This window comes from Cavia porcellus, unplaced genomic scaffold (assembly GCF_034190915.1).
Source record: "Cavia porcellus strain 051 isolate PalLab524CR breed Dunkin Hartley unplaced genomic scaffold, mCavPor4.1 scaffold_9, whole genome shotgun sequence".
NCBI lineage: Eukaryota > Metazoa > Chordata > Mammalia > Rodentia > Caviidae > Cavia > Cavia porcellus.
In genome coordinates this window covers 62,914,174-62,941,123 of record NW_026947492.1, presented here as the reverse complement: position 1 = coordinate 62,941,123, position 26,950 = coordinate 62,914,174, and the positions used below count along the sequence as shown (strand labels likewise).

General features: G+C 41.0%; 1 long non-coding RNA gene across 1 annotated transcript; it reads right to left on the bottom strand.

The window, feature by feature from the left end:
* Positions 1-587: 587 nt before the first annotated feature.
* Positions 588-26,842, bottom strand: LOC134477704 (uncharacterized). Its single transcript, XR_010049854.1, has 2 exons — positions 26,665-26,842; positions 588-6,956 (listed from the first exon to the last, which is right to left on the bottom strand). It is a non-coding gene; the product is annotated as an uncharacterized LOC134477704 (long non-coding RNA).
* Between the last annotated feature and the right edge of the window lie 108 nt (positions 26,843-26,950).

The following is a 26,950-nucleotide window of genomic DNA, read 5'->3' as shown; positions in this document are numbered from 1 at the left end:
TGGCTTTGAACTTGCCGTGATTCTTCTGCCTCAGCCTCCTGAGGGCTGAGATTACAGGTGTGCACCACCATGACCAGCTAGTCAGGGTTTTTATATCTTTTTGGTTCAGTTTTGATAACTCATTTGATGTAAGAAATCTATTCATTTCTTCTAAATCTTCCAGTTTTTTGGAGTTGAGATATACAAAATAGTTTCTAATAATCTGGATTTTGGCAGTATCTGCTGTAATTTCACTTTTTCATTTTTGATTGTATTGATTCAGATTTTTTATTTATTTTTAATTAATTAATTAATTAATTAATTTATTGTCTTTTTCCTTTTTATCGGTACCAGGGATTGAACTCGCGATTGCCTGCTTGCAACGCAGGTACTTATGCCGCTGAACTAAATCCCCAGCCCCTTTATCTTTTATTTTATAAGAATGGCTAAAGGTTTGTCTATTTTGCTTATTTTATTTTATTTTATTTATTGGTACTGGGGATTGAACTCATAACTGGGTGCATGCAAGGCAGGTGCTTATGCCGCTGAGCTAAATCCCCAGCCCTGTTTATTTCTTTTTTTTAAAAAAAAACCAGCTTTTCCATCCATTGATTCTTTGTATTTTTTATTATTTTATTTTAAAGAGGATAAAACCAAACATAACAAAATAGAACAAAGAGGATGAGAAGAAAATAATGTAAGTGACACAGATTTCAAAGCAAGACAACAGGAGATGTATAGTGGCTACGATAATGTCTCTTGTTTTCTTCTAAATAGTTGTCCAATATCTTCACACACAATGAATTCATACAAAACAAAATAGTATTAAACTGATCAGAATAGAGTGATGAAGGCATTACAGGCCTTCAAAACCAGACAATAGGGAAATCAACAATGGCTGCCATAATGTCTTTGTTCTCTTCAAAATAGATGTCCATACCTTCATGTATGTAGAAATTAAGCAAAACAAAACAGACTAAAATCACTCTGGAAAAGAATAAAAGCATCACTGGATTTCACAGCATGACAATACGGAATCAGCAGTGGATACCATAATGTCTTTTCTTCAAAGTAGCTGTTCATTTCATCATGCATAATATAACCGATTCTTATAAACTGTTTAGGGGAAGTTCTATGCATGTATAAGCCTCTACATGTATATCTATCCTTTCTGTATTAGAGGCAAAAACAAAACAAAACAAATTACTAGAAAAACATGAAACAAAAAAGAAAAATAACAATAGCAAAGAGCCCAAAACAATGATGATATAGGCCTTCAAAACAAGGTGGTAGGAGCATAACCAGGTTGTTATTTTACATAATGATCTTCAAGAGTTCCTTAGATCACCAGACACTAACATGCAAAATTGTTCCAATCCTATGAATGTTAACTGTTTTGTTTCAAGAACTTACAGAATTTGTAGCACAATCATCTTAGCCATCTAAAGTGTGTTTATACAATTTTAGATGTTTTTTCGTTTCCCTTCCTTTTTCTTGTTCTTCCTTTTCCCTGAGATATTATTTTTCCCCTTTAAGCAGATTCTTATCCTTTCACTGTATTTATTGAGGATTTTGTATCTTATGTATGTACTCTTACCATTTCTTACACTAGGAAGATGATATGGTATTTACACATGTGAGTTTGATTTATTTCATTTATGATTATGGTCTCAAGTTGCATCCATTTATTTATAAATATCTCAATGTGATCATTCTTTATAGCTGAGTAGTACTCCATTGTATAAAAATACCACATCTTTTTTATCCATTCCTCAGTTGATGGGCATTTAGGTTGTTTCCAAGATCTGGCGATTACAAATTGTGCTGCTATAAACATGTATGTACATATATCACTGTGATATGATGTTTTCAATTCTTTTGGGAATATGCCCAGAAGTGGAAGAGCTGGGTCAAATAGGACTTCCAATCCCAGCTGTTTGAGGAACCTCCAAACTGACCTCCACAGTGGTTGCACCAGTCTACACTCCCACTAACAGTGCAGAAGAGTTCCTTTTACCCCACAGCCTCTCCAGCATTTGTTGTTGGTAGTTTTCTTGATCCTGGCTATTCTTTCTGGAGTGAGATGGAATCTCAGTGTGGTTTTAATTTGCATTTCTCTAATGACTAATGATGATGAACATTTTTTCATGTATTTATTTGCCATTTTTATTTCTTCATCTGAGAACTGTGTATTCATCTCAGATGCCCATTTTTGGATTGGGTCTTTGAATTTCAGGGGTCTGATTTTTTTTAATTCTTTATATGTTCTAGACAAAAGTCCTTTGTCTGAGAAACAGTTGGCTAAGATTTTTTTCCATAATTTTTGGGTTGTCTTTTCACTATGCTGGAGATTTCTTTCGACATGCAAAAACTTTAATAAGATGTGATCTCAGTTATTGATTCTGGGAAGTATTTCCAGTGTGGTTTGGTTTTTGTTCATGAATTCTCTACCTATGGATATGTCTTCAATATTTCTACCTACTTTGTCTTCCAGAAGATTTAGTGTTTCTGCAGGTGCTTATGTCACTGAGCTAAATCCCCAGCCCCTCCAGCACCATTTATTAAATAGACTATCTTTCTTCCAGTGAACGTATTTGGCCCCTTTATCAAAGATGAGGTGGCTGTGTGTGTTTATAGTTGTAGTTGTATCTTCTAATCTATTCCATTGATCTTCAGGGCTGTTTTTATTTCAGTACCATGCTGATTTTATTACAGTAGCTTTGTAGTATACCTTCAAGTCAGAGATTGTGATACCTCCTGCCTTGCCTTTGTTGCTCAGGATTGCCTTTACTATTCTAGGTCTTTTCTGGTTTCAGATAAATTTTAGGAATGATTTCTCTAGATCTGTGAGGTATGCTAGTGGTATTTTGATTGGGATTGCATTAAATCTGTATAACAATTTTGGGAGAATGGCCATTTTCACAATATTTGTTCTTCCTATCCATGAACAAGGGATGTCTTTCCATTTTCTGAGGTCCTCTTTGATTTCTTTTTTTCAGGATATTATAATTTTCCCTGAATAGATCTTTTACTTCTTTTGTTAGATTTATTCCTAAGTATTTCATTTTTTTGGATGCTATTGTGAAGATTGTGGCTTCTCTTATTTCTCTCTGTGATTTTGTTGTTTGTGTATAGGAATGCTATTGATTTTTGAATGTTGACTTTGTACCCAGCTACATAACTGAATTTATTTATTATACCTAGGAGTCTTTCAATGAAGTTTTGGGGGGCTAGAGACTTAGCTCAGTGGCATAAGCACCTGCCTGGCAAGTGCAAGGTTGTGAGTTCAATCTCAGGTACAAAAAAAAAAATATCAATGGAGTTTTGAGGATCTTCTACGTAGAGTATCATGTCATCTACAAATAATGATAATTTAACTTCTTTTCTTATCCTTACTCCTTTTATTTCTCTCTTGTCTAATTACTCTGGCTAGTATTTACAGCACTATATTGAATAGGAATGATGATAAGGGACATCCTTGTCTTGCTCCTGATTTTAGGGTAAAGGCTTTCAGTGTTTGGCCGTTTAATATAATGCTGGCTGTTGGTTTGTCATAGATGGCTTTTATCATATTAGGTAAAGACCATCTATTCCAATTTTCTGTAAGGCTCTTATTATGAATAAGTGTTGGACCTTATCAAAAGCTTTTTCTGTATCTATAGAAATGATCATACGAGGGGCTGGGGATTTAGCTCAGTGGCATAATATGTCTGCCTGGCAAGTGTGAGGTCATGAGTTCAATTCCCGGTACCACCAAAAAAAAAAAAAAAAAAAAAAAGAAATGATCATGTGATTCTTAGTTTTGGTTCTATTGATATGGTGGATTACATTTATTGATTTGTGTATGTTGAGCCATCCCTGCATTCCTGAGATGAATCCCATTTGGTTGTGGTGTATCTTTTTGATGATTTGCCACATTCTATTTGCCAATATTTTATGCATGAAAAGGATAAAATCACTACACACCCTGTGGAAATATAGAAGATCATGAATACCTATTTCAAAAACCTCTTCTGTATTTCCACAGGGTATGTAGTGATTTTATCCTTTTCGTTCCTAATTGCATGAATTTGAGTTTTTTCCTTTCCTTTTTTAAAATAAGGTTGGCTAGGGGCTTATCAATTTTATTTATCTTTCAAAGCACCAACTCTGATTCACTTATTCTTTGTATTGTTTTCTTAGTCTCTGTTGTACTGATTTCTGCTCTGATTTTTATAATTTCTTGTCTTCTTTTGGTTTTGGGCTTTACTTGCCATTCTTTTTCTAGATGCTTGAGGTGTAGCATCAGGTTGTTTGTGTTCGTTCTGTGTTCCTGATGTGGGAATTCACCACAATAAATTTTCCTCTGAGGACTGCCTTCATTGCATCCCACAGGTTCCGGTAAGTTGTATTTGTATTTTCATTTGCTTGTAGATATTGTTTAATTTCTTCTTTAATTTCCTCTGTAACTCACTGATTGCTCAGGAGTGTATTATTCAATTTCCTTGTGTTTGTGGGGTTTTTGCACTTTCTTTTGTCATTAATTTCTAGTTTCATGGTGCTATGATCCAATAACATGCATGGGATAATTTCTTTTGCATTTACTTAATGTTCTGTGGGCTAGCATATGGTCTATTTTAGATAATGTCTCATATGCTGCTGAGAAGAATGTATATTATGATGTTGCTGGGTGGAACACTCTGTATACACCCACCAAGTCCATTTATTCCCAGGTATGATTCAGTTCTGTTATTTCTTTGCTGACTTTCTGTCTAGTTGATTTGTCCCTTTGTGTAATGATGTGTTAAAGTCTCCTGTTATAATTGTGTTATTGTTTACTTGATTTTTCATTTCTGTTAATTATTTTTTTTGTATAATTGTGTGCTTCTGAATTTGGTGCATAGATATTTAAGATTGTTATCTCTTCCTTTTGACGTTTTCCTCTAACTAGTATGTAGTGATCTTCTCTATCTCTCTTGATCATTCTTGGTTTGAAGTTCACATTGTCTGCAAACAGAATAGCTACCCCTGCTTTTTTGGAGTTCCTGTTGCATGAAGTATTGTTTTCCATCCTTTGACTTTCAGTCTATGAGTTTCCTTTTGGATTAGATGGTTTTTTGTATACAGCATATGGTTGGGTGTTGTTTCTTGATCCATACTGCATTTCACCATTCTGTTTCTCTTAATTGGTGAATTGAGGCCATTTACATTAATGGTTATAACTGATATATATTGGTTTATTTTTGACATGTTATCTTTCTGCTATTGTTTCTTTACCTTTCCACTCTGTTTAGCTGCTTGCCTTACGTAGTGGTTTTTCCTGTTTATTTAGAAAGTCTTTCAGTATTTGCAGGGTGGTTTTGGTGGTCATGAAGTTCTTCAGCTGTTCTTTGTCATGGAAGTATCTTATTTCTCCATCCATTTTGAAGGACCATTTTTCAGGGCACATCAATCTGGGTTGGAAGTCATTTTCCTTTAGGATCTGAAATACTTCACTCCATGCTCTTCTTGATTTCATTGTTTGTGCTAAGAAGTCTGCTATAATTCTGAGAGGCTTTCTTTTTAGGTGATCTGTCTCTTCTCTGTAACAGCTTTTAATAGTCTGTTTTTATGTTGGGTTTCTGGAATGTTGATTATTATATGTCTGGGTGTAGTCTTATTTTGGTTATGGCTATTTGGAATTCTAGATGCTTCACTTATCTGTATTCCAGTTTCCATTCTCATGTTTGGGAAATTTTCAGCGCTTATTTCTGTAAATAGCCTCCTGATGTCATTTGTGCTGTTGTCTTCTTTTTCGTTTATTCCTATCAATATTGCGTTGTCTTTCTTTGCATCATCTTGCAGCTGTTGAATTGTTATTTCCTGATTCCTTGTTATTTTTAAAAGATCTTTCCTTTCCTGTTCACTAGCTGCAATCTTGTCTTCGAGGTCTGAAATTCTATCTTCACATTCGTTGAGGCAGTTTTGGCAACTTTGGATGGAACTTTTGATTTTCTGTATATCTTTAAATCTGCTTCATGCATTCTGTTTCTTATATTGTTTATTCAAGGTTCCCATCTTTTTACATTGTTCCTCTAATTTTTTAAGCTATGCTTTCTTTAGATGTGTTCAGCATTTCTTTTATTACATTTATCATTTTTTCTTTTACCTGGGAGATTATTTCTGATCTGAGTTCTTTTATAGCTTCTTGGAGTTGTTTCTTTACTTTAGTTGCTATCATTTCAGGAGTTTCAGGTGTACGGCTTACATTTTCTTCTATGTCCATGTCTCCTAGGCTTGCTTGGAATGGGATGGAGGTTTGAGATTGCATTTTGCTCTTTTTGTCATTTTCCTTTATTTCCAGGCTCGGAGCAATGCACCAAAGCTTCCCTATGCACTGGAAATCACCTCATGCACTTTCGGCCTGTAAGGTGGAAATAGGCAGCCGCTGACCACCCAGGGGTTTCCAGGCATGGCCCAGAAGGCCCGCAGGGACCTCCGGTATGTCCTTCGGTTATTTGGGATGCAGGGCAGAGCCTTATCAGGCTCTGAGCGATGCTCCAGATCTTCCTCATGCACTGGAAATCACCTCGTGCACCTTCCCCTTGCGAGGTGGAATGCAGGCAGTTGCTGGCCGCCTTGGGGTTGCTGGGTGTGGCCCAGATAGGCCTGCAGGGACCTCCGGTGGGTCCTCTGGTGATTTGGGCTGCTGGGTGTGGCCTTACTGGCTCAGAGCAGTGTTCCCAGCCCCCCCCCCCCCACCTTTGTATTTTTTTTTTTTTTGGCCTCAATTTCATTGATTTCTGCTGTGATCTTTTTTATTGTACTAGCTTTGTGTCAGGGTTGTTCTTATTTTTCTATTTTGGTCTTTTTTGAGATAGTTTCACTATGCAGTTCAGGTTGGACTTGAACTCAGTTTGTAGCCCAGGCAGGCCTTGAACTCCAAGTGATCCTCTTGTTTCAGCCTCTTGAATGCTGAGATTACAGGTATGTGCCACCATGCCAGGTCTTCTAGGATCCTGAAATATATGATTAGGTTATTTATTTGGGCTCACTCTGTTTTTCTAATGTAGGCATTCACAGTTACAAACTTCTCTCTAGGATTGCTTTCAATGTGTACAATAAATTCTTATATGTTCTACTGGAATTATTGTTTATTTCTAGGAACTGTCTTATTTCTTCCTTGATTTCTACTGTAACCCACTAATCATCAAGAGTGTATTAATTTCAATGTATGCACAATTTCTGTGCTTTCTTTTTCCATTCATTTCTGGTTTGCCCATGCTATGATCTGATAATATTCATGATATAATTTCACTTATTTTGCATTTTCTTATACATGCTTTATTGGCTAGTTTGTGTCTGTGTTTATTTTGGAGAAAGTTCCATGTGCTGCTGAGAAGAATGTGTACACTGGGTGGGACACTGTAAATATCTAAGTCCACTGAGTTGAAGATTTTGTTCAACTTTGATATTTTTTGTCTAGTTGATCTATTTGTGACAGTGGGGAGTTAGGGCTCCCTATTATAATTGGGTTGATGTTTCCCTTTAACTATTTTTTTTTGGTGGGGAGGATATAGGAGATTGAACCCAGGGCCTCATACATGCTAAACATGCATCAATCACTGGGTTACATCCCAGCCCTTCTTGTGTTTGATGTTTATGTGATATTTTATTGGGAGTAGGGGTGAGGTGCTGGGGTTTGAACCCAGGGCTTTATGCATGCTAGCCATTGGGCTATACCTCAAGCCTGGGCAGTACTTGTTTTATGAAGAGTGCACCATTTCCAAAGCATATATGCTAATAATTGAGAAGTCTTCCTGCTGAGTTTTTCCTTTAACCAATATGTACTTTGTTTGCTCCTCTGATCAGTTTTGGTTCAAAGTCCACTTTAAGAATAGGATAGCTACTCCTGCCTTTTTATGGTGGGGAGTTCCCATTCCATGAATACTTTTTAATTTTTTGAGTTTTAGTCTATACACTTTTGGGGGGTTAAGTGCATTTCTTGTATACATATAACATACTAATAAATTTTGTTTATTTGTACATTATACTAATCTGTGGGTTTTGATTGGAAATTGAGACTACTCACATTGAGAATTATTCCTGTCATTGCATTATTTTCCTGCTGCTGATTCCCTTTCTTTTTCTTCTACTTTACTGCTCACTCTACCTGGTGTATTCATTCTATTAGATCTTGCATCACTGCTAGCCTCATAGTATCTTTCTTGGATAGTGTTATGGTTTATATACAGATGTCACCCTAAAGCCTTATGTGCCCATAGGATTCTGAAATGTTGTCATCTAGACTTGAGATAATTTTTATTTTTCTGTATCTTAGAGTAAGTCCCTTGACTTCTTTTTTTAAAATTCCTTGACATCTGTGCCTTACCTTCTACCTGTATCTATCTGAATGCTTACAAATTAACCTGATAGCTGTCATTAAAGTCTGTTCAGTAAGTACCAGGCTTTCCCAAAGTTCCAGTAATTTTTAACCAAGGTTTTCAGGTGATGAATCTCTCAATGGATCCTGTTAACATGACCCTGAAGCTGGGGTTGTCAGGATCTTCTCTGCCATGCCTTTTCTCACCAAGCTAGTCTTATCCTAAGGACCAAGGAGAAACTAAAAACTTCTGATGCTTCTTGGAGATGACAAAGTGTGTAGATACTGGTGAAGGATGAGTCTGGATCTTGGAATGAATGAACATGTGACGAGACAACTGTGAATGTGGATGACTAAATAACCAGACTCATGGAGACTTGAAGAGGTTGGGTGTGGAGTAGAAGGGTGAGAAGAGCTGAGTAGGAACATTTCACTTTGTGCTTATAAGAGCTTCTATACACTGCCATGTGCTGTGATATAGTAAGCACTGGGGGCAGCCAAGCCCCTGGATCTGTTGCCGCCTCAGAGAAAAGCCAAGTCAGACACCTTGTGTGTGCTTCCCAGAGTAAAGGAGACCCCCTGCCGAAGAAGGGAAGGGTGATAAGGGCAGTTAGAAGGCTTGGAAGGTTTGTATGAAAGGGAAGAGACATATTTCTTGTTAGAAGGATTACTGTGACTACTGTGGGTCTGGTGACTTGAAGCAGACAAAACTGGAGGGAAGATCTGACTCCAAACACAGAACTGTGTCATTTGGTATCCAGACACTGGAATATAGCAATGTGAGGAAGCTGGAAGAAGGCAAGTATGTCCCCAAGATCCAAAAAGGGGCCGGAGAGAGAGCTCCGCAGCATAAGACCTGGTTGGCAAGTGTAAGGTTCTAAATTCAATTTCTGGTACAAAAAACCCAAAAAACAAAAAAAAACTATTAGATACCAAAGACCCAGAAAGGATCTGAAGTAAGAACTGAAGCCCACAGGGACAGCAAAGAGAGAGACTTCAATCAAGAAAGCGGAGGTGGCAGGCAGTGCCTTCTTCCTATACCTGGACTCACTGTGTGGAGGGGCACTGGAACCTGCAGATGCACAGTGCCTGCTGGCCACCCCAGAGGCCTCCACAGACAGACGCACCTGAGGAACGGAGCAATGGGCTCAGTGGACTGCACTGGCTGGGGAGTTATTTGGGATCAGGAATGCCCTAGAAGAGGGGGGTTGGCCAATGGCCATCTTGGAGAGGGGTCAACTGAGCTCAGAATGCAGAACAGCTGTGGGCTCTGGCTCCCAGTGACAGGATGAAGCTGTTAGAGTTCAAGTCTACAGGCCATCAGAGAGCTGAGTTCAAATTGGCAGGAAGTCAAGTTCAAGCCTGCAGGAGTCATACAGATTACTACAGGCTGAATAAAGCTGGTTCCAGCTCTCACAGCTAGAAATCAGCCTGAACTTCAGCAGAACCAAAGGAGCTGGATTTCTGGGATTATCCACTACCCTACTAGCTGTGGCTGGCTTGCTGGGATCGATTAACTCAGATTTGCACTTTATTTGCCCATATTGCCTATCAGTGATGGTGGAGATATACTTTGAAGTAGGATTTATTTTCTTTTTTCTCCCTTTAAAATTTTGTTCTTAATTATTTGTTCTTACTTTTATATGCATATGAACACCTCTTTTCCTGTCTTCTTCAGTTTCCCAAAGTTTGCTTGACCTTCTTTTGTCTTCCAGCCTTGCTTCTAATCTCTTCCTCTTCTATTTTTTTTTTTTTTTTTTGTTACTGGGGATTGAACTTGTGACCTCACGCTTGCCAGGCAGGTGCTTATGACGCTAAGTTAAATCCCCAGCTTATTTCTTGATTTTTTTCCCTCTACTCCATTTTAAATTTTCTCCAATGAGGGTAAAGTCACCATATTGAGGGCTTATTTACTGCATACAATTTTCCAATTCATTTTACATTTTGTTGTATAACCACAAATCTAGTTTATATAGTTAAAGGTGGAAAATTAATAGTTACCTTAGCTTGTCATTTTCTAGCTGTGTTTGATGCTATTGTTATTGGTGATTATACAACTTTAGCTAAGGTGGTATAATTGTTCTAAGAAGTTGTTCTTCCTGGTATACCAAGACTGAGATTATCTAAGAGTTATTCAAAAAAAATACTATAGGCCAGTGCTAGAGAACCAGGGGCTAGGCCAAGTAAGCAGCAATCTCTCATCCTCAATAAATTGAAGAGATAAGATCCTGCAATAGACTCAAAATCCAAAACCCAGCTACATCTGAGAAGCCAGAGACCTGCTCATCCGGCCTCTGAAGTAGTAACAGTGGAAGTAACAAAGCAGATGAACAAGACTCTAGAAAAAAATCAAATCAGAAGTAATTTCTCAGAGAACTACAGACATAGTATCCATAATGAAAGAGGTGCTAAGAGACTCTAGAGCAGATACAGATTAAAAAATAGAGGATCTTAAGAAAATGACGGAAATCATGAACTCCCAATATAGGAAAGAAAGATTCAAGCAGATATCCAGGAGATTAAAAATTCTATTGAATGTAGATGCAGCTAACATGAGGATGGATTCAGATATAAAAGACAGAATTGCAGTTAGCGATCATAAAAATAAAAGATTTCTCAAAATTACGTAAGGACCATGAGAAATCAATCCAACAGCTACTAGATGATACAAAGAACATAGGATTGATTGGAGTCAATGAAAAAGGCAGAAGGTAGCGCAAAGCCCATTTACAGAAGTCATGACAAAAAACATCACAAGCAGGGAAAAAGAATTTGACCTAGAGTTGCTTATGGTGGCATAATTTATAAATTCCAGCACTCAGGAGGCTGAGGCAGGAGTTCAAAGCCAGCCTTGGCTACATAATGCGTTCAAGGCCAAGTAAAGCTGGAGTACCTAGGGAGACTCTGTCTCAAGACCCTTGCAATTACCCCCTACAAGAATTTAATCTAGAGATAAATGAGGCATATAGAACTCAAAAAACAAAAACAAAAAATAAAAAACTACACCAAGGCATATGATAGTTAAGGTTCCAGAAATTTGATACAATCACAGAAAGAACTGTGGGAAGTAAATTCCAGAAAGGATTTCGGAGGGACCCTTGCTAGGACCTGGTGATCAACTAAATGTGGGAGTGGTGATAGAGAGCCGTGGGTCTCTATTTTTATGTCTTGGGGACTTCAGTGGTAGAGTCCAATGGCACTAATTTGTAGGCCCCAAGGATGAGGTGAGGTACAGGAGTGCAGAAATAGAGAAAGAGAGTATCACTTTCCCAGGAGCCTCCCGCTGACTCCTAGTGCTTGTCTGGCTGACTGTTCCAACACAGGGAACTTTCATGTTTTCTTTAGGTCCAAGGGTTTTGGCTTTTGTATTTTGAGAGGGTCTGGTACATTCACCCAAGGACAGGTGGGGAGCTAGTTGCCAGTTGGGTAGAGGGGGAATGAATTTTGGGAAACAGGGAAGGAAAAAGTCTGAGGAAGTAAAGCTGTTTAAAAACCACCACTCTTTCAGTTTCTGTGTGGTTTAACCAAATGCCATCCTGTGGGTCTTGTCACTTGATCCTACACCAATCTGTAGGACTCAGAGGGTTGCAACTGTGTTAGATTCAATGTCCCCCCACCTCGCGCCCTCCGGAGACAGGGTCTTGCTATGTAGCCTGAGTTCCTGGGGCCAAAAGGGTTTCTAGGCTGGTGTTAGAACCCAGCTGAGCCTGTCTAATGCTGAGTCTTTGCTGACACGAGATGAAGGGTCTATGAATCCCTTTCCCTTTCCAAGGGAGCAAGGTGTGGAGCAGAAGTATTCATTACTCATCACAGACAAAGTCCAGAGACAAGGTGAGGGCATCTCCTTCAATTTGGGGAGGGCTTCTCCAGAGCCATCTGCTAGCCCCAGGTCCCCTTCTGAGCCCTCCCAGTCTGGGGGTGAGGGACCCTCCTGAAGACCTTCATTACTCTAGCCACAAGGAGCCTTAGGACTCGAACACTGAAGAAACTGAACCTTTTGCTGTAGCGATGGGGAGACTGAGGCAGGGAATGAAGGAGACATCCTAGATGGACTTCTTTCCCCAAAAGCCTTGGTCTTCTATCCACAGCTTCCTCTGCAGAGACAGAAAGAGATGGCCAGGATATGCTGATATACTTCTACTGTTTCCTGCCTGGGGAGCCAACATATCACCATGTCCAGTATGGGGCAGACCTGGTCAGTGTATTACTATCAAGCTCCACAAGGTGAAACCAGATCAGGCTGGAGTCGGGGTGGGGACAGGGCTAGGGTGAAAGGAGGAGGAAGTCATTGTGGTGGGAGAGGGCTGAGGGGCCAGACATCCTCAGACTTCTGACACTGCTGTGGGCAAGGGTGAAGGTGGGGTCTGGAGAGTAGCTGAGGTGATTTTCAGGGCTACCTTCCCCAGAAGTGGATATAAGTGGCAGTGATATCGAGTAATCATTCACTGAGTTCCTGTTAGATGTTGAATAGTTTCTGTACATGATTTCATATTTCAGTAGCTCTCTGACAGGTAGACGATGTTTTCCACATTACACAAATAAGGGAAATGGAAGCCTATGGAAACACACAGATCCTCACAGGAGCTGAATAGTATAGGGGTAGAATGAGGTGCCAAAGGCATAAGAGAAGAAAGGCCCTTGTGACAGTGACATGGAGCGTGGGGGCTGTACATTCAGGGTTTATAAAAATTTGAGCCAGGACCAGAGTATGTAATCCCAGAGACTCTGGAGGCTGAGACAGAGGGACTGCAAGTTCAAGCCCAGCCTGGGCAACTTAGTGAGAGCCTATCTCAAACACAAAATAAAAGTAAAAAGGGGTGGGAATATAGCTCAGTGTAGAGTACTTGCCTGGTGTGAACAAAGCCTTGGGTCCAATTGCGTGGGACTCCTCCTCCCACCAGTTTTGTAAGTGGGTTTCAACTCTGTTAGATTTGATGCCTTTTTTTTTTTTTTTCCTGGAGACAGGGTTTTGCTATGTAGCCCAAGCTAGTCTTGAACTCACAACAATCCTCCGGCCACAGCCTCCCATGTGCTGGGATTATAGGCATGCACCACCACACCCAGATCAGTGTTTTCTTTTTAAGACAAAAAAAAAAATTTTTTTTAGACCTGTTTTATTATGGGATGAAACTCAGGCTAACGCAACCTATTTGCAGATATAATAAAAATTCTCAGTGTAATGCTATTTTTATAATGCAAAGAAGAAGCTAACAGAGAGTACAGGTGCTCCTACCTACACTTACCATGGGAATATGTCCTGATGAGTCAGCCCTATGTTGACAATATTGCAAGTCCATAATGAACTTACTCTACCAAGTCTATCAAGCCTCACTGCTTAGCAACATAGTACAGTGGGCATGGATTGTTGCCCGTGTGACTGCTGTGGCTGCTAGACAAGCAACACTGTGAGATAGGGTGGTACACTTTGCTAGCCCAGGAAGGAAAATATCAAAATTCAAGGTACAACTTCTACTGAATGCATATCACTTTTGTGTCACTATAAAGTTAAAAAAAAATCCTAAATCAAACCACTGTAAGTCAAGGACCATCTGCAATTTATAATAAAATAACACATATCTTACTACATCAGTTCTCTACTATATTGGAAGACTTTAGGAAATAGCAGATGCTGGCTTCTGCATATAAAATCATTATGAACAACTATAAATACAGACTGAGATAGATGTGTTCTATTGACACTATAAATGCTGTAAGATGCGCTAAGCAGGGTTCTCAGGGATGAACTAATTTCCTACATAGTGAATGACTCCAGTGGAACAAAACACATTGTACTGCCTGCCATTTCAAAGTACTTCCAGTCCTGGGAAACCCAGGCTACCGAGCAGCTTCTAAAAATATGACACATCTATATGCAGGATGGAGTTAGGTTTGAATTTAGGAAATCATTGTAGGTCTTTTATATATTTTTTTCAGCAAAAAAAAATTTTTTTTGGTGAGTCTACTATGTATCTGGCTGTAGCCTAGCCAACTGAAGATGCACTGTAGTGCTTACCAAGAAGAGTTAATTTATTCAAACTGTATTCAAACTATATTTTATTCAAATCATTTTACTGCATGGCTCTCCTTCCTTTCAGTGAGGCTTTTTTCCCCAAACAGTGTTTAAAATTTCAATAATTTCAATAATAAACCCACACTTCACCTTTCCATTCCCTGCTCTAATTTTCCCCACATCGTTTCTTATGTCCTGATGTATTTTTTCTTTTTGTTTCTTATTATTTGTCTCCCCTGACTACAATACAAGGTCTATAAATATGTATTGCTGTGTTTTGTTTTCTCCTGTATTCCCAGCATCTAGAACAGTGTTGGACATACAATAGGTGTTTGATAATTTTTTTAAATAGATGAACACAGGAAAAGAATTTCATAAGGTGCAAAAGCCATATAAATGATAGTGAGCATTCCCAGGACAGGGTTCCTCTGGACTGTCACAGTCCCTGACCACACCATTGTAATCGAATTCCCCTTGGATGACAATTCTAAGTGAGTGCTGGCAAAACAACCTGCCTAAAGCAGGGGAACAAAAATTGAGCAGGGTGAGATGGGTGGGATGGGAATGCTTATTTAGTCCTTATCTTTCCTGCCTGGTGCAGTTTGTGAAAGAAGAATGCCTGCCGTTCAGTGCAACCCAGGAACTGCACAAGAAGCCCTCTCACCTGGACAGTTTTAACTGGAATCACTACAGCAAGGTGGTGCTTGCCTGCAAGAGACACTTTATACAAGACAGCTGTCTGAATCAGTGCGACCCTGGAGTGGGTCGGGCATGTTGCTGTGTGTTCCTCACCCTGCCCAGCAGGCTGCCCTCAGGCTCAGTCCCTTCAAGGTTATGACAGCCGGTATCTCCACTTCACCCAGGTGGACCCAAGCTTGCCCAGATCACCTTTAGTGGGTGCATCCGTATGCAAAGACGACTGTCAGCTGGTGGGAAAACTACTGCACTTCCTACATCTGCAGCAAAGAATGGTACAAGGGCTGGAACTAGACCTCAAGTGAGGCTGGGTAAGGGGATAGAGGTACTGGATGGAAAAGGGAAAGTTCAAGATTCGGAATTGGATGAAGATTTCTAAGGTGGCCAGAAGTGAGCTTTGGGCCCAGCTTTGTTCACGATGACTCTCCCTGAAGGAATTAATAACTGCCCAGCCTGGGCGGTCTGCTGCACATTTGAGTCCTGCTCCTTCAGGCCAGATGACTTTTGTGAGTTTGGCATTTCTCCTACAAGGTCAGCAATTACACCCCAGGGAGTGACTGCTACATCCAAATGTGGTTTAGCCCAGTCCAGGGCATCCCCAGTGAGAAGGTGGCCAAGTTTATGCTGCCACCAGGGCTGGGGCTGGGCCTCATGGGGCAGAAGTTTTCACGCTCAGCCTGTCCCTGATTCTGCCACTCCAGCTCCCTACCTCAGTCCAGGCCTCTCTTTTGCCTGCCCCCATCTTGGACAACCAGGCTGGGCTCAGCTCAGCTTTCAGCAATGAGGAAGCCCTAAGCCTGCCTCCACCTGGGAGCCACCCCTCCGCCACTCAGTTACTGCTCCATGGTGAGGCTAGGTTCACTTTTTCTTTCTTTCTTTTCTTTTCTTTTTCTTTCTTTCTTTCTTTCTCTTACTTGCTTGCTTTCTGTACCCCAAAAACATATTTATTTTAAAAAATTATTTTTTTAAGGTTGCTAAGTCATTTTTATTCTGATAAGGTGAATCATTTTCTTTAAAAAAACATCTCATGCCTCTAGAGAAAAATTTTTTTTTTGGTCTTTTTGAGACAGAGTCTCACTCTGCAGTTCAGGCTGGTCTTGAGCTCACTTTATAGCCCAGGCTGGTCTGGAACTTGCAACAATTCTCCTACTTCAGCCTCCTGAGGGCTGGGATTACAAGTGTATACCACCATGTCTGGTTGGGAAAACTTGTTTTTTCTTTGTAATTTTTTAAAAGATCCATTTTTTTTTTTTTTTTTTGTCTTTTTCCTTTTTACTGGTACCAGGGATCGAACTCACGACTGCCTGCTTGCAAGGCAGGCGCTTATGCCGCTGAGCTAAATCCCCAGCCCCTGATGCTTTTAATTCTTTTGGGTCAAATGGAACTTCTAGTCCTAGTTTTTTGAGATATCTCCACAATGATTTCCACAGTAGTTGCACAAGTTTACACTCCCACCAACAGTGGTGACAGTCTCTTCTAGTTCTTTTTTCCCACAGCCCCTCCAGCATTTGTTATTGATTGATTTTTTGGGGGGCCAGGAATCAAATTCATGACCTCATACTTGCCAGGCAGGCACTTGTTTGGCTGAGCTAAATCCCCAGCCTGATTTCTTGATAATAGCCATTCTTTCTGAAGTGAGATGGAATCTCAGCATTGTTTTAATTCGCATCTCTCGAATGACCAGTGATGTTGAACATTTTTTATATATTTATAAAATTTATATATATTTATATATTTACTTTATATATTTATTTGCTTCTTTATCTGAGAAGTATCTATTCATTTCAAATCTCCATTTTTGGCCTGGATCTTTAAATTTGGGAGGGTCTGATTTTTAAAAAATGTCTTTATATATTCTAGCTATTAGTCCTTTGAAGAACAGTTGACGAAATTTTTTCTCATGCTGTGGATTGTCTCTTCACTCTTTTGGCAGTTTCACTGGCTGTGCCTAAGTTTTTTAATAATATGAGATCCCAGTGGTTGATTCTTTGAGATAGTTCCAGCACGTTCAGGGTTTTGTTCGTGAAGTCTTTGCCTACACCAATGTCAACAGTTTTACCTATTCTATCTTGCAGCAGAGTCAATGTTTCTGTTTTATCATTTAGATCTTTGATCCATTTCAATTTTAGTTTAGTGCATGGTGAAACATAATGGTGTAGCTTTCATCTTTGGCATGTGGAAAGCTAGTTTTTCCAGCATCATTTATTAAAGAGGCTATCTTATTTTGTCAAAAGTAAGGTGACTACGAGTGTTTGGAGTTGTTTCTGCATGTTCTAATCTGTTCCATTGATCCTTAGGTCTGTTTCTTTTGCCAGTCCATGCTGTTTTTATCACAAGAGATTTGTAGCATAATTTTAAGTCAGGGTTTATGATGCTTCCTTCCTTGCCTTTGTTGCCCAGAATTGCCTTTGCTATTTTAAGTCTCTTCTAGTTCCAAAAGAATTTCAGAATTATTTTTTTTTAAATTTTGTGAGACGTGCTTTTGGAATTTTGACTGGACTTATAGTGATTCTGTATAACAATTTTGAAAGGATGACCATTTTCACTACATTGGCTCTTTCTACCCAAGAACAAGAGATATCTTTCCATTTTCTGATATCTTCTTAAGTCTCCTTTTTCAGAGTACTGTAGTTTTCAATGTAGAAGGTTTTTTTTTTTTACTTTCTTTGTTAGAATGATTCTCAGGTATTTAATCTTTTTGGACGCTATTGTAAAAGAAAGCATGGTTTCCCTAATTTCTCTCTCAGTGAGTTTATTATTTGTGTACAGGAATGCTACTGATTTTTGAGTGTTGACTTTGGTTATTAAATTTGGTTATTAAATCTAGGAGTCTTTTGGTGGAGTTTCTGGGATGTTTTATGTAGAGTATTATGTCACCCACAAATAATGATATTTAACTTCTTCCTTTCCTATACTCACTCTTTTTATTCTTTTTCTCTTGTCTAATTGATCTGGCTAATTTTTCCAGAACTGAATTGCATAAGAGTGGTAACAGTGGACAGCCTTGTCTTGTTCCTGATTTTACAGTGAAAGCTTTCAGTTTTTGTTCATTTAGTATAATGCTGACTGTTTATCATAGATGGCTTTTACCATATTGAGATAAAGACCATCTATTCAAATTTTCTTTAGGGTTTTTTTTTAAATCATGGATGGGTGTTGAACTTTCTCAGATGTTTTTTCTTCATCTATTGAGATGATCATGTTGATTTTGTCATTGGCTCTACTGATATGGTGTATTACATTTATTGATTTTCACATGTTAAACCATCCCTGCATCCCTGGGATGAATCCTACTGGGTCATGGTGTATGATCTTCTTGATGATTTGCTGCATTCTGTTTGCCAGTATCTTACTAAAGATTTTCCCATGTATGTTCATTAGGGAGACTGGTTTGTAGTTCTCTTTTTTGGTTGGATCCTTCTCTGATTTTGGTGTCAGGGTGATGCTTTCTTACAGGAATGGATTTTGGAGTATAGCTTCCCTTTAAATTTCATTAAAGAGTTTGAGAAGTAGCAGGATTAGATCTTCTCTAAATTTCTTATAGAATTCAGCAATGAATCCACCAGGGCCTGGGCTTTTCTTTGTTGGTATTATTATTATTTTTTGAGACAGGATTTTGCTCTTTAGCCCAGGCTGGCCTCAAACTTGCAGCAATCCTCCGGCCTCAGCCTCCTGAATGCTGGAATTTTAGGAGGGTGCCACCATGCCTGGCTTGTGGGTAGGTTTGTAATTACATCTTCAGTTTCATTGGCTGATATTGGTTTACTTAGAATTTTTATATCTTCTTGATTCAGCTTTGGTAATTCGTATGTATTCAGGAAGCTCTTTCTTCTGTGTTTTCCATTTTATTAGAATATAGTTTCTTGAAGTAGGTATTGATGATCTTCTGGATTTCTGCAGAATTTGTTGTGATTTCACCCTCTTCATTCATAATTGCATGGATTCGAGTCTTTTCTTTCTTCTTTCTGATAAGGGTTTGTCAGTTTAATGTTTTGAAGGACCACCTCTTTGATTCATTGATTCTTTGTATTGTTTTCTTAGTCTCTATTGCATTAATTTGTGCTCTGATCTTTATAATTTACTGCCTCATATGAGCTTTGGGCTTGAATTGCTCTTCTTTTTCTAGAAGCTTGAGGTTCAGTATTAGGCTGTTTATTTGAGCTCACTCTGTTTTTGTAATATGGGTATTCACTGCTACAAATTTCCTTCATAGGACTGGTTTTATTATGCTTTATAAGTCCCAGTTTGTTGTATTGGCAATATTGTTTAATTGTACAAACTGTCTTAAGTTCTTCTTTAATTTCGTCTGTCACCCATTGGTTGTTCAGGAGGGTGTTACTTAATTTCTGTGTGTTTGTGAAGTTCTTGTGTTTTTCTTTGCCGACGATATTTAGGTTTATTGCACTATGGCCTGATGTTATGCATGGGATAATTTCAATTTCTTTACATTTACTTAGGGCCTAGGGATTTAGCTCAGCGGCATAAGTGCCTGCCTTGCAAGCATTCAGTCATGAGTTCGATCACTGGTGCCCCCCCCCCAAAAGCTACATTTACTTAATTATGTTCTATCACTAGTATGTGGTCTACTTTGGAGAACATTCTATGTGCAGCTGAAAAGAATATGTATTCTGATGTTGTTTAGTGGAACACTCTGTAGACATCTACTAAGTCCATTCATTCAAAAGTTTGGTTCAGTTCTCATATTTTGTTGGCTTTTTTTTTGTCTAGTTGTGACAGTGGAGTGTTTAGATCCCCTATTACAACTGTATTAGTGCTTATTTGATTTTTCATGTCCATTAATATTTGTTTTATAAGCTAGGCATACTGACTTATAAAACAAATATTATGCCTGTAATCCCAGCATTTGGGAGGCTGAGGCAGGAGGATTGTTGTATGTTTGAGACCAGCCTGGGCTACAAACTGAACCAAGGCCAACCCAAACTGCACAGTGAGACTCTGTCTCAAAAAGAGAAAAAAAAACCCAATCTGTTTTACAGATCTGTTGGCACTGATATTTGGTGATATATGTTTACAACGTTATCGTTTCCTCATGGATTGCTCCCTTTACAAGGAAGTAGCAACCTTCTTTGTCTCTTCTAATCAGCTTGAAATCTACTTTGTCTGAAAATAGAATAGTTATTCCTGCTTTCTTCTGGGTTCCCATTGTATGGAGTATTGTGTTACATCCTTTGACTTTCAGTGTATGACTTTCTTTTTTAATTAAATGTGTTTCTTGTATGCAACATATCACTAGACCATTCTGCCAGTCTGTTTATTTTGATTGGTGAATTGAGAACATTAACATTAATGTTATAATTGATATGCATTGACTAATTCTTGTCATGTTATTTTCCTGTTGTTGGTTTCCTCCCCACCCCCCATTTAATTGCTTGTTTTGCACAGCGGACTCATTCTGTTGGGGTTTGAGCAGTGGTTATCTCTATTTAGAAATGTCCTTCAGAACATTTTGGAGTGCTGGTTTGGTGGTCATGAGTTTCCTCAAGTATCCTTTGTCACAGAAGTATCTTATTTCTTTAACAATTTTGACATGGTTGGGAATTTAGCTTAGTGGCATAAGTGCCCGCCTGGCAAGCACAAGGTTGTGAGTTTCATACCTGTTACCAAAAAAACAAAAAACAATTGTGACAGATAGTTTTGAGGGGTACATCAATATGGGTTGAAGGTTGTTTTTTTGAGGGCTTAAAACATTTCAATCCAAGTTCTCCTTGAGTTGATGGTTTGTGTTGGGAAGTCAGCTGAGATTCTCTAAGATTCACTAAGGACCTTGTGCTTGTCAGGCAGCCACTTGAGCTATAGCCTCAGTCCTGCTGTGATTCTGATGGACTTTTCTTTTCTTTTTTTTTTTTTTAAATCAGTACTAGGGATCGAACTCATGACTGCTGCTTGCAAGGCAGGCACTTATGCCCCTGAGCTAGCCCTCTGATGGGCTAGCCCTCTGATGGGCTTTCCTTTATAGATGATTTATTTTTTCTCTAATAGCTTTCAATATTCTGTTCTTGTGTTGAATAATTTCTGGAATCTTGACTACTATGTACATTGGTATAGATTTCTTTTGATCATGGCTAATTGGAGTTTATATGCCTCACTTATCTGTATATCTAACTCCTTTTCCTTGGTTAGGAAGCTTTCTGCCATCACTTCTGTGAACAGTTTTTTGTCATTTGCACTATCTCCTCCTTTTGCATTGACTCTAATAAATCTTATGTTATTTTTCTTGCATCATCTAGCAGCTGTTGGATTGATTTATCATGGTCCTTTGATATTTTTAAGGAACATTTCTTTTCATGATTGCTAACTACTGTCTTGTCTTCTATACCTGATATTTTGTCCCCACACTGATTCATTCTGCTGCATATACTTTCCCTAGATAATCTATTTCACAGATTTCATTTCTTTACTATGTTGGAGGTATCATTTTCTTAAGCTCCTCTTTTTCTTTTCAATCTGTATCCGCTCTAGAGTCACTAAGCATGTCTTTCACTATGGTCACCATCTCTGGAGTTGTTTGAGAAATTTTTTCGATTTGATTTTTCCTAGAGCTTTGTTATTTCCACTGTTACTACTTCAGAGAGCAGGTGGTCTATAGGACTTCATTATCCTGTGGATTTGCCTTTGGTGAGCTGGAAGTCTGGAGCTTGCTTAAGTGTCTTCTCATTTTGTTTTGTATTGTTCTGTTTAATTCCTAAGTTGATGCATGTAAATTGCCTATGGTGAATGGTTTTACTGATAGTACTTAGAACTCCTAGAAAATGACTGTTTCTTGGAGATGCCTCCATGTATAGCTAGTTTTTTTCTTTCTTTTTTTTTTTTTTTTTTTTGTCTTTTTCCTTTTTATTGGTACCGGGGATTGAACTCATGACTACCTGCTTGCAAGGCAGGTGCTTATGCCACTGAGCTAAATCCCCAGCCCCCTAGATTTTTTATTTCAATTGAGTCTATTTCAAGGTGCTCTTTCTTGAGCCAGGCATGGTGGCACATGCTTGTAATTCCTGCACGCAGGAAGCTGAGGCAGGAGGACTGCTGTGAATTTGAGATCTGCCTAGGCTATGAAGTGAATTCAAAACCAGCTTGAGCTATGTAGCAAAACCTTGTCTCAAAAAAAAAAAAAAAAAAATCCTCCTCTAAAAATGATTGGGGATGAGAACTATTTGTCCAGCCTATTTGTCCCAGCTCCTGGGTTTTTAGCACAGGCCTATACTATTTTGTAAACCAGGAAGGACAATTGATTACAACAAATATATGACCTTGGCTAAAGTAGTACAATCAGCAATGACAATAGCATCAAACACAATCTAAAAAATGACAAACTGTGGCAACTATTTATTTGCCACTTTTAACCATATTAGATTTTTTTTTTTTTTTTTTTTTTTTGAGACAGGGTCTCACTATGTAGTTAGGCTGGTCCTGAATTCACAGTGATGCTCTTACTTCAGTCTGTCTAGTGCTCAGATTACAGGAATGCCCCACCATGCCCAGCTAGATTTGTGACTATATAACAAAATCTAACATTGACCGGAAAATTGCATACAATAAATAAACTGTTAACATGGTGGTTTTACCTATAGGGGAGAAAATTTAAAAATGAACTGGGGGAAAAATAGAGAAATAGAAAAGGAAGAGATTAGAAGTAAAATTTAAGGGGCTAGGGATTTGGCCCAGCAGCATAAACGCCTGCCTTGCAAGTGTGTGGTCATGAGTTCAATCCCTGGTACCAGTAAAAATACAAAAAAAAAAAAAAAAAAAAAAAGCAAAATTTAAGGACAAAGGAAGATTATGCAAATGTTGGGAAACTGGTAAAGGAGACAGGAGGAAAAAAAAAGAAAGAAGGAATAAAAACAAGAACAGAACAGCAAGAGAACTGGAAACAACGTTCACATTCATATACAAATGAGAACAAACAATCAAGTGTGGCAGACCAGATGAAAACTGAAGTGTAATTGACCTCTGTGAATACCAAAACAAGTTGTGCTTCTTAGGCACAGGGATGATGGCACACTGCAGGTTCTAGGGAAATCTCAACATGGCGAGAAGAAATCTAATTATTTACCACTATAGATAAAGCAAGGCAGATGAGTTGTGCATTACTGTAATTGCCTGTACCCATGTCTGTGGAATAAAAGCAAGATGAGCCAGAGGCTCAGGGCTCTCTGCCTGCTAGAGGCAAGAGCCCCCTGGCTGGCCACATACTAAACTAACTCAGTGTCTCTCTTTTATCCTTGTTTGCCTGTGGGTCAGGGAACAAAGAAGCAGGACTAGGTCCCTATAAGTCATGCCTGGAGGGAAAAGACCAGAGCAGGGCTGGCTTCCTAAAGTAACACCTAGAACAGGGACTTGACCAGCATAAGCCCTATTTATTTCAAGTGGTACCTGGAAAGAGAAGACCTAAGTAGAGCTGGCTTCCTACAGTGGCATGTGGAACAGAGACCTGACTGATATGGACTGGTTTCCTACAATCAAGAAAAAGACAGAGCAAACCAAAACAAGAAAAGACAGAAAAAAAGAAAAAGAAGAAAAAAAAAATGTGTACTTTAAGGTGTGTCTTTGCTGCCACTGGTAGACCATGTGGGCAGGCATAGTGCATATCTGAGTTGATTAATCTCACAAACCAGCCATAGCTTTTATGGCACAGTAATGGGTAATCCCAGCAAGCCTCCACCTTTAGTTCCAGTGAAGTTCAGGCTAGTTTCTGGCTGTGAGGCTGGAACCTGATTTATTCATCCTGTAACAGTGTGCTTCCTGCCAGCTTGAACTGGGCAGCCTCACCCTGACACTGGGAGCTGCTAGATGGAGCCAACCTGCAGGTTCTGAGTTCTGAGCTCAGTTGGCCCCTTGCCAAGAGGGCTACTGGCCAATTGCCCTTTCCTGGGGAACATCTGAACCTGAATACTCATCAGCCACTGTGGTCTGCTGCACGCACTGCTCTGTTCACTGGTGCGTTACTCTGTGGAGGCCTGTGAGGTTGCCAATAGTCACCATGCAACTGTAGGTTCAAGCCCTCCCTTCCAAGCAGTGATTCAGGCTCAAGGAGAAAGTGCTGCCTACCACCTCCCTCCTTCATTGGTCTCTCTTTTCACTCTTTGCATGAGCTTCAATTCTTGCTTCAGATCCTTCCTTCTTTTTCTCTTCCTCATGTTGCTATATGCCAGCATGTAGACGCCAAATTTCAGAGAAACTCTTTTCTCTGCTGCTCACCAATCTGCCATCTTCCCCAGAAGTCCTAAAACATGCCATGGTAGGCTTTTTCCAACAGTCAGCTCTAAAAAATCTGTGATAACATCCGTGCCTAATGAATTATTTTGACTGTGAATCCGTGGATGGGAGACAGATCCTCATAGCTTTTTGGTTCCTTCAAATTAGAGCAACTAACTTTGTTTGAATCCTGACTTGGCCACTAACTTTGATTTTTTTTTTTTTTTTTTTTTTTTTTTTTTTTTTAGAGAGGATCTCGCTATGTAGTCCAGACTGGCCTTGAACTCATAATGTAGCCCATGCTGATCTCAAACTTGTAATCCTCTTGCCTTAGCCTTCCAAGTGCTGGGGTTACAGTTTTGTTTCTTTTGAGACAAGGTCTTGATAATGTAATTCAATTTGGCTTTCAACTCACTATGTAGCCCAAACTGGCCTTGAATTTGAGGTAATCTTCCTGAACAGCCTCCTGAGCTGGGATTACAAGTGTTCACCACCATGCCCAGATTTTCTAACTTTTTAAATGTGAAAACAGTTGTAAACTTTAGTTTCCTCCTCAATATATTGAGGATTATAACCTTTCCCCTAGACTTGCGAAATGTAAAGGAGCTATTAACCTAGGAAGCATGTAAACTTTGGAGCCTGCACCTCATTAATAACCCTCAGGGAGCTTGATGACAGCCAAGTTCAGAACTTATTTATATTGGTTCTGGCAAGCCCTCCCTCCCATCAGATCTGCAGTGGGAAAGGTGGGGAGGTTTGGGAAGGCTCTGGATTCTCTGTCGGTGGGAAAGTGGTTGCCCACCGCTTAACATGACGTGGATGGAAAGGGTACCGTTGAGGCTTGAGAGCCTCAGATGGGATGAGAACCAGCTTGGGATTCTTAGGAAAAAGTGCAAGAGCCTGGAATTGGCCTGGGGCTGTGTTCTGGAGGTAAGGCTGAAAGAGGGTTGGAAACTTCATGGGCTTCCCAGAGGCAGAAACCAGGGCTTGTCCCCTGGACTGGTAGATAAACTGATTTTGGAGAGTTATGCTATTTTTGCACAGCCCTCAGGAGCTCCTCACGACCGACCCGGGTTCAGTCAACAAGTTCCATTTAGCAGAGTGAAAGTTGTTTTCTAAATTAAAGTGATGCTCAGACAGCTGCCTGGAAGTTGGCAGCTGTGGGCCCCGGGCTAGAGACCTGTGCCTTTAAGGAGCTAAGGCTGGAGGGGCGGGGCAGGAAGAGGACTCTCGGGAGAAGCCGCCGCCGCCACTAGGTCTTTTCTTGGGGGGCAGGGAGGGGCCAGGCCCCCTGCGGACTCCGCCCCCTTTCCGGCGGCCGCGGCCCCCTTCCGCCCCCGCGGTTGGTGGGAGCACCCGCCTCGGCTCTTGGCCCGCGGAGGCGCAAGTTTGTTGACTCGGAGGGAGTAGCAGGGGCGGGGGCGGTGCTAATAATACCCAGTCGTTCCGCAGCCGCGCTTTACAGTTTACACAGCTGTCACCCTCGTTGCTCCTTAATTAATAATAAAAATAGCCGCCGTCCGGGAGCACTCCCTGGATGCCAGGCCCTGCGCCGGCTGCTTTACGAGCAGAGTCCCATTGAGTCTGCTCCCGTAACGTTATCCCCATTGTACAGGGCGGGAAGCCGAGGCTCCGGGAGGTGCCGGGGACTCCTCGGAGGTTCCTCCGCTGGTGAGCGGCTCCCGGGCGGACGCGGGCCGGGGGGAGGCGGGCGCGGTGCTGCCCTGCTCGGGAGAGCCTCGGGGGCGGAGCGGCGGGCGGGGCGGAAGGCGCGGGGTGCAGCGGCGGCGATGGCCATCTTAAGTGGCCGCCGAGAGTCCAGGGCCGCGTCCCGGAGCCGGGAGGCGCCCGCGCGGGCCCTGAGGTGGGGTCTGCGGCGGCGGCCTTGTCACTGAGGAGAGGCGGGGGTCGGGGGTCGGGTAGGGACTCCCTCCTAGGTGGTGCGCGGGTCTCGTCTCGGACTGCTGAACCCCAAGGCCCCGGCCTGCGGTGGGGGGAGAGGGTGTCAAGGAACTTGGCCGGGGTGGCGGGGCGCCGGCGGGCTGGGAGAGCTGCAGGGGACAGCGCGTGAGGGGCTCGAGGGCCTTGCGCCTCGTCGCGGTGTGTTGGGATCCCCCGCGGGATCTGTCTGGGGATAGACCCAGAAGAGTTTGGGGTTCGGGTCTTAGACGGGGCTGAATTTCAAGGGAGTTCGATGGTGAAGGGGGAGGCTCAACCTGAATCCTTCCTTTGAACACCCAATGCCGTGAGTCAGTAGGGGCGCCCAGTGGAAACGGTTTGGGATGAAATCAAACTTTTACGGGGTCTAGAGGGTCACCTCCTTGCGAATATTAAGACGGCTGACTTGTCCCTAGGGTCTCGGATCCCCGTAGTGTTGGGGCGCAGAACGGGGGACTTGGACTTCGGCGGGGGCTTGGGGACTACATACCCTTGGAGGGGGTGCAGGACCACTCCGGGACTTGGGAGGCGTCGTCCCTGCGAGCATAGGTGGGGGGCAGGGGCGGCCGGACCTCGGGCCGAGGAGGGGGAGGGGGCCGCGCGGCTCCGCGCGCCTACCCGCCCCTCCCCCGCCGCCTCTGAACAAACTTTTCTTTCTCTTCAAGTTGAGGCCGGCGCTGCAGGCGGCGGCGGCTGCGCGGCGAACCAGGCGGCCTGCGCGCCGGAGCGCGGAGCCCCGAGTCGCGGCTCGGCCGGGTTCTGCGGAGCCCCAGGCC